This window comes from Colobus angolensis, unplaced genomic scaffold (genome assembly GCF_000951035.1).
Source record: "Colobus angolensis palliatus isolate OR3802 unplaced genomic scaffold, Cang.pa_1.0 Scaffold78, whole genome shotgun sequence".
Classification (NCBI taxonomy): domain Eukaryota; kingdom Metazoa; phylum Chordata; class Mammalia; order Primates; family Cercopithecidae; genus Colobus; species Colobus angolensis.
Genome location: NW_012121598.1, coordinates 1,926,544 through 1,933,728, shown reverse-complemented (window position 1 = coordinate 1,933,728; position 7,185 = coordinate 1,926,544).

Genomic DNA, 7,185 nt, shown 5'->3' with positions numbered 1-7,185 from the left:
AGCAATTTTAATTTTGCCCTGATCCTGTGATCTTGCCCTGCCTCCATTTGCCTTGTGATATTTTATTACCTTGTGAGGCATGTGATCTCTGTGACCCACAGCCTATTCATAGACTCCCTCCCCTTTTGAAAATCACTAATAAAAACTTGCTGGTTTTGTGGCTTGGGGGGCATCACAGAACCTGCTGACATGTGATGTCTCCCCCAGACACCCAGCTTTAAAATTTCTCTCTCGTACTCTTTTCCTTTATTTCTCAGACCGGCCGACACTTAGGGGAAATAGAAAAGGACTCACGCTGAAATATCGGGGGCTGAATTTTCCCCAATATCTGGTCAAAGCCTACATTAATAAGTAATAAGTATTTTACTTAAGTTTAGCTTTTAGTAAAAATTAAAAAAAAAAAGTTGGTAGGCTGAGGTGGGTGGATCACGAGGTCAGGAGATTGAGACCATGGTGAAACTCTTTCTCTACTAAAAATAAAAAAAAATTAGCTGGGTGTGCTGGTGGGCACCTGTAGTCCTAGCTACTTGGGAGGCTGAGGCAGGAGATTGGCATGAACCTGGGAGGTGGAGCTTGCAGTGAGCCAAGATCGTGCCATGGCACTCCAGCCTGGGCAACAGAGTAAGACTCTGTCTCAAAAAACAACAACAACAAAAATAAATAGAGTATACAATAGGAAAGCAGTGAGTCTACTGAAACACATGCTGTCATGTATTAAGTGATGTATTCTGTTATTACACTGTTACTGCTCAGAAACCATCTTCCAAATACTCATGCCTTCGTTTACTTTTAGATTGTAAATTTCATGAAATTAGGTATTTATTCTCATAGAGTTTTAATTTTCAATCATCTTTTTTAATGCTGGTATTTTTGTTAATCAGCCTAATATCTACCTATACTAGTAGCTATGATAAAAACTAGATTTGGGAAAAGGAAATATAACCTTATCCAAACTTTGTTTCGTTTTCAAAAACATATAACTTCGTATGTTTTCCTTTCAAAAAAAATTGTTTTTAGCAGCATTTGATACCAATGCAAAATTATAATTTTTATGATTTCTTAAGAAAATGAACCCAGTAATCTTTCCATTGTCTATTGTTTAATACATATTTTGCACCATAGCACAAGCTCATTGAGATGGATGAGACAAGATAAAAGATTTCTTTGCTAACAATTAGCCAGAACTTTCCTTTGCCAGGACACACTATTATACAAAAGATAATATCAGCATATTAGACACTGATTTCACTACTGAAGAGAGTCTGAATAAGATTTTAAAGGCCAGAAAGGTCTAAGGTTGCCTTACCTTACTCCTGAAAATATTTGTGAGAGTACTTAGTAACAATGAATAACTTTTTTGAGAAAAAAGTAATTAACACAATCCATCATGTTCTATATAGCATATGGATACAAATTTCTCATCTACTGTTCATTTAAAAATATTTTAATATAAAATCTAATGTTAATAAAGAAAAATACTGTGCTCAAGATTATTTCAATTGTATGTCCTTAGTAATATTTCAATGTTATAAAAGAATTACAGAAACAATGAAATTACTATAGTTATAGACATGGGATGACATTAAAAGCAATGTATCTTTTGTAGTGTAGTATAGATACAACTACCCATAGTTCAAAATTGATGAAAAAATCATAAGATATGGGATGACTTTCAGAGTTATTGTCTTTTGTGCCATATACTGAGAGGATGATTAACCTCAACACACACAATATCCGTTAAGGATACTAGATATGTAATATATGTGAATGTGTTAAGAATTAATTAGAAAAGGAAACTTTCCAAAAGTTGTCAGAGACATAAAGGATGTTGTTACTTCTATGTATGGTAAAACCAAAGAAGACATCTTTCTACTGAAAAGAATAACAATTCTGAAAGTAGATTAATGATATTACTTAGAACATTAAGAAGCTCCAGTGTGCTGACCATGTTTCCTTTGACCTCCAGATCTCCTTTCTGTTCATTTTCACCCAACTCCGTGGAAACATGGCATTAATAGGCTTTTTTGCTTTCTGGCTTTCAGCTGAGCTTTTGTCAAGGGTCATAAGACAAGGGTCACCTGCAGAAGATCAGAGGGAAAGAGGAGTGATATTCACATATTCATTCTCTTGGCTTTCTGTCTACATGGTCATCTTAAACTGGTTGTGTACCCCCATCAAAACTCTCAGCCTCATATGCTCTCCACCAAGATTTCTTGTTCTGAATCTTATGCTAACTGTCCTTCCCCTCATCCTTCAGGTCAAAGAATGATACTTTTACTGTTGCTGCCCCAGTACTGAGTTGTCTTTTGTTTTCCTTTCCTCTTGCCTATGACTTTGCTAATATAGCCTCCATTAAACACTTCTGATATGACCTTGAGTGTCCTACCTATTTCCTCCTAATACGTGATCTGATACACCACCAGGTTTATGATCGTATGTCCTTAAGTTCTCACAGCATTAAATTGTTTACCATAACTGTCTCAGAGTCACCAGAGCAGAAACATCCAAAAATAGAAGTGAACTGGTGAAAATCTATTTCCGTTTCTTTATATAACTATTTCTACCTGTTTATAGCCTAAACAAAAATATTTGCTTAAATATAGTGTGACATATTTGCAAATATCCCAGAATTCCTGGCATTAATACAGGCTTCAACAGATATGCAAATTAGCTGTTGCACCAACCCTGAAATACAAGGATGGGCCCACACTGAAAATTTGGTTCAGATGTTGAGACATGATATCACGCACACACCCAGAGTGTATTATAAGGTTTATTTCTTACATAATTGATGCTTTTCTGGAGAGAGCAGTGCAGACCTCCCAAATAAGTCTAAAAATAGCTAGAGGTTTCTAGTATAGTTAGGGGTAGGGCTTGGGTGAGAGCTCTGGTGCATTTCGACAAGGCGCTTGCATGGTTTGAATCCCCTTGCCAGTGTCGAAGGATTTGTTATCAGCTTGACAATTGTGGGGCAGGAGGAAGAGAGAGAGGTGAAATTTAAAAACTATTAGCCATTTAACATAAAAAGTGAAGTCAGACCTATTATATTAGCACATAACTAATTTTAATCCAAACATTTTTTACCTAAGCATTATTTCCTCAGCCCACTTTACAGTACCTAACCTAGACCTCAAGATCTTTTGTTAAACAGTTTCTTTCCTTCAGAGAATGTCTCAATTTGTAGATATGAATTATTTTAAGATTAATATAATTATTTTAATAGTTATATTCTTCATTAAATTGGAGAATAAGAGCTAGGGCTGTGCTTGCCAAATATTTTATTCAACTAATAGGGCTTGCATTTGGGATGCAGAAATCTAGGAAGGGCATCACTCCCACACACAAAATATCCACCAAAACAACAAACAAGAAATTCTAGATAACTTGCAAGTTTCCAATTTTGCTGATTCTGATAACTGAGGCTATTGGACCAACTAACCCAAAATCCAAAGAAAGACATGAACTTTCAAGGAGAGACAGGACAGGAGTGCTTGCTTCCCTGCACCAAATTCCTCCGTAGAACAGTAAGATGAATTCTGCTAAAAAAAAAAAAAAAAAAAAAAAAAAAAAAAAAAATCTAACAGATTGGTAAAGATTAGGTATGGGCTAGTAATATAGAATGTTGAATGCCTGGGGTCCACAGATGTGATGGAAATGCACACCCACTTGCATGTGATTTGATCATTTACATTGATACGTGATCATTTGTTATGTTTTATTTAGGGATTCTATTATTTTATTTGCTTTTTGTTTGTTTCATTTAGTTCCTACTTCCCTCCCTCATTTCCTGATTTATTTTATATCAATTTTATTGTATTAATTGAACAAGTTTTTAGTATTCTATTTTACCAGTTGTGATTTTTGACTAGATATTTTTGGTTATCTTTTACTGGTCACTTTAGAAATTAAATGTAACCTATCCAGCTTTTTATAGATTTTTACCATTGAAAGTAATGGAAAAAAAACACGATAACTTTTACACCAACTTTATCTTTTGGTTCCTAAAAATAAAAATACATTGAAGGAAATTAATAGGAGAAAATAGTTTATTTTGTTTATCCATATATTTACAATTTCTCTGGCATTGCCAGCTTCCCCAGTGTTCTAGATTTCCTTCTGGTAACATTTTGTTTCCATCAAAAGGACTACTTTTAGTATTTTTTAGGGTAGAAAACAAAATGTCTTAATTTTCCTTAATCTGAGAATATCTATATTTCACGTTCTTTCCTGAAGAACATTTTTACAGGATATGGAATTAAGCAGTGATGGTGATTTTTTTGTGGGTCAACATTTAAATAATAGTTTCTCCTGTCTTCTGACCTCTGTTGTTTCTGATACCAAATTTACTGTCTTTTGAGTTACTTTTTCCCACTACATAATGTGGCATTCATCTCTGGGTGGTCCCAAGACTTTTTATTTGCCTTTAGTTCTTAAGACTTAAATTATGATGTAGCTGAGCATGTTTTCTTTGTGTTTATCTGGTGTCGAGTAAACTTTGTATATTAAATCATTTCTGAATTGCTGTAAAGACTATAAATTACTATTACGTGAGACTGGGCAAGTGATAGAGAAAAGAGGTTTAATTGACTCAGTTCTGCAGGCTGTCGAGGAAACACCGTCCTGGCATCTGCTTGGCCTCTGGTGAAGCCTCAGGACACTGTTACTCGTGGTGAAAGGTGAAGCAGAGAGCAGGCATGTCACATGGCAAAAGCAGGAGCAAGAGAGGAAGTGAGAGGGGAGGTGCCACATACTTTTAAATGACCAGATATCATATGAACTCAGAACAAGAGCTCACTTATTACGAAGGGGATGGCCTAACCCATTCATGAGGGATCTGCCCCTGCGATCCAAAAACCTCTGACCAGGTCCTACCTCAAGACTGGAGATTACGTTTCAACATGAGATTTGGGTGGAAACAAATATCCAAACTATGTCACTTTGTCTCTTAGTTTATAAGATTTATATTTGTCTTTTCCCAAAATTTTACAGGTTTTTAGCTAAGAATTATTTCTCTGCATTTGTGACATTACAGCCTTCTTGAGGGAGTTAATCACAGTGACATTTTCATTGATGCATAATTGTTGCACATATTTTGGGGGTATATGTGATATTTTGATACATTCATACAAAGTGTAGTAATAAAACCAGGACAATTGGGACATCATTACTCCAAATATTCACCCCCTTCTTATGTTGGGAAGTTGAAATAAACTCTTCTCTGGATATTTTGAACTACACAAAAATTATTTTTAACTGTAACCATCATACTCCGCTATTGAACACTTGATCTTATTCCTTCTATTTACTGTAATTTTGTACCCATTGACCAACCTCTTTTCATCTCCCTCTCCTGTCTACTGTTCCCAGCTTCTGCTTACCACCCATCAACTGTCTACCACTATGAGGTCTACTTTATTTGTTCGCACATATGAGTGAGAACATCGGTATCTTTCTGTGCTCAGCTTATTTCACTTAACACGACCTTCAGTTCCATCTATGTTGTTCCAAATGACAGGAGTTCAGTATTTTTAATAGCTGAATAAGATTCCATTGTGTATATGTACACTTTTTTTATTCGTTCATTGGTGGACACTTAGGTTAATTCCATATCTTGGTTAGTGTGAATAGTGCTACAATAAAAAATGGGAGTTAAATATCTCTTTGATATACTGATTTTCTTTCTTTTGGATATATACCTAGCAGTGGGATGGCTATTTAATATGATAGTTCTATTTTAAGTTTTGTAAGGAACCCCCATGCTGTTTTCTATAGCGGCTGTACTAATTTACATTCCCACCCACAGGTAGAAGTGTATCTCTCCACATATTTATCACCAATTGTTACTTTTTCTCTTTTTTATAAAATTCATTTTAGTGTGTGAGATGATTTGATTGTGGTTTTAATTTGCATCTCCCTGATGATTAGTGATGTTGAGCATTTTTTCATATATGTGTTGGTCATTTGTGTGTCTTTTAAGAAATGTCTATTCAGATCTTTTGCTCATTTTTAATAGGGTTATTTGTTTTTTGCTATTTGTATTTCTTATATATTTTGGATTCTAATCCTTGTTGGATGGACAGTTTGAAAATATTTTCTCCTAGTTTTTAGGATGTCTGTTCACAAAGTTGATTATGTCTTATGCTGTGCAGAAATTTTTCAACTTGATGTCATCCCATCTGTCTTGTTTTACTTTTGTTTCCTGTGCTTTTAAGTCCTACTCAAGATATCTTTGCCCAGGCCAATGTCCTGAAGTGTTTCCTTTATGTTTCTTTTTGGTAGTTACATAGTTTTAGGTCTTAGATCTAAGTCTTTAATCTACTTTGAGCTGAATTTTGTATATAGTGAGATAGGGGTCTATTTTTATCCTTCCACGTATGGATACTCAGTTGCTCCAGCACCATTTATTGAAGAGACTGCTGTTCCCCAATGTATTTCCTTGGTGACTTTGTTTAAAATAATTTGGCTGTAAATGTATGGATTTATTTCCAGGTTCTCTATTATGCTCCTTTGGTTTATGTCTCTATTTACATGCCAGTACCACACTATTTGAGTTACTATAGCTTTCAAGTACATTTTGAAATCTGGTAGTGTGACGTCCCTCGTTTTGATCTTCAGCTCAGGATTGCTTTGACTATTCAGGGTCTTTTGTGGTTCCATATACATTTTAAAGTGTGATTGTTTTTCTAGTTATGTGAAGAATGGCACTTGTATTTTAATGGGGATTGTTTTACATCTGTAGTTTACTTCAGGTAATATTTACATTTTGACAATATTAATCCAATCTATAAGCATGGAATATGTTTCTATTTTTTGTTTCCTCTTCCATTTCTTTCATTATTTCTTAATAATTTTCCTTGCAAAGATCTTTCATTTCTTCCGTTGAATTTATTCCTACATTTTGATATTTTTTGTAGCTGTTATAAAGAGGACAGTCTTCACTAGTATGATTTTGTTCAAATTCTGGTTTTCTTCCCCAGTACACATAGTGCCATATGTTTTCAGTGTCCACGGTCAGTTTCTTCATGCTTTACGTTCAGGGTTTTGACAGACATTCACTGGAAAGATAGAAGATGCTTACTCCATCTACAGTGGAACTGGAGCATTTTGTTGTATACTTTAAGGATGTTCATACAAATCAACCTAACTTAGCCTATGTGTAGGTAACAAAAACTTTTTCTTTTTAAT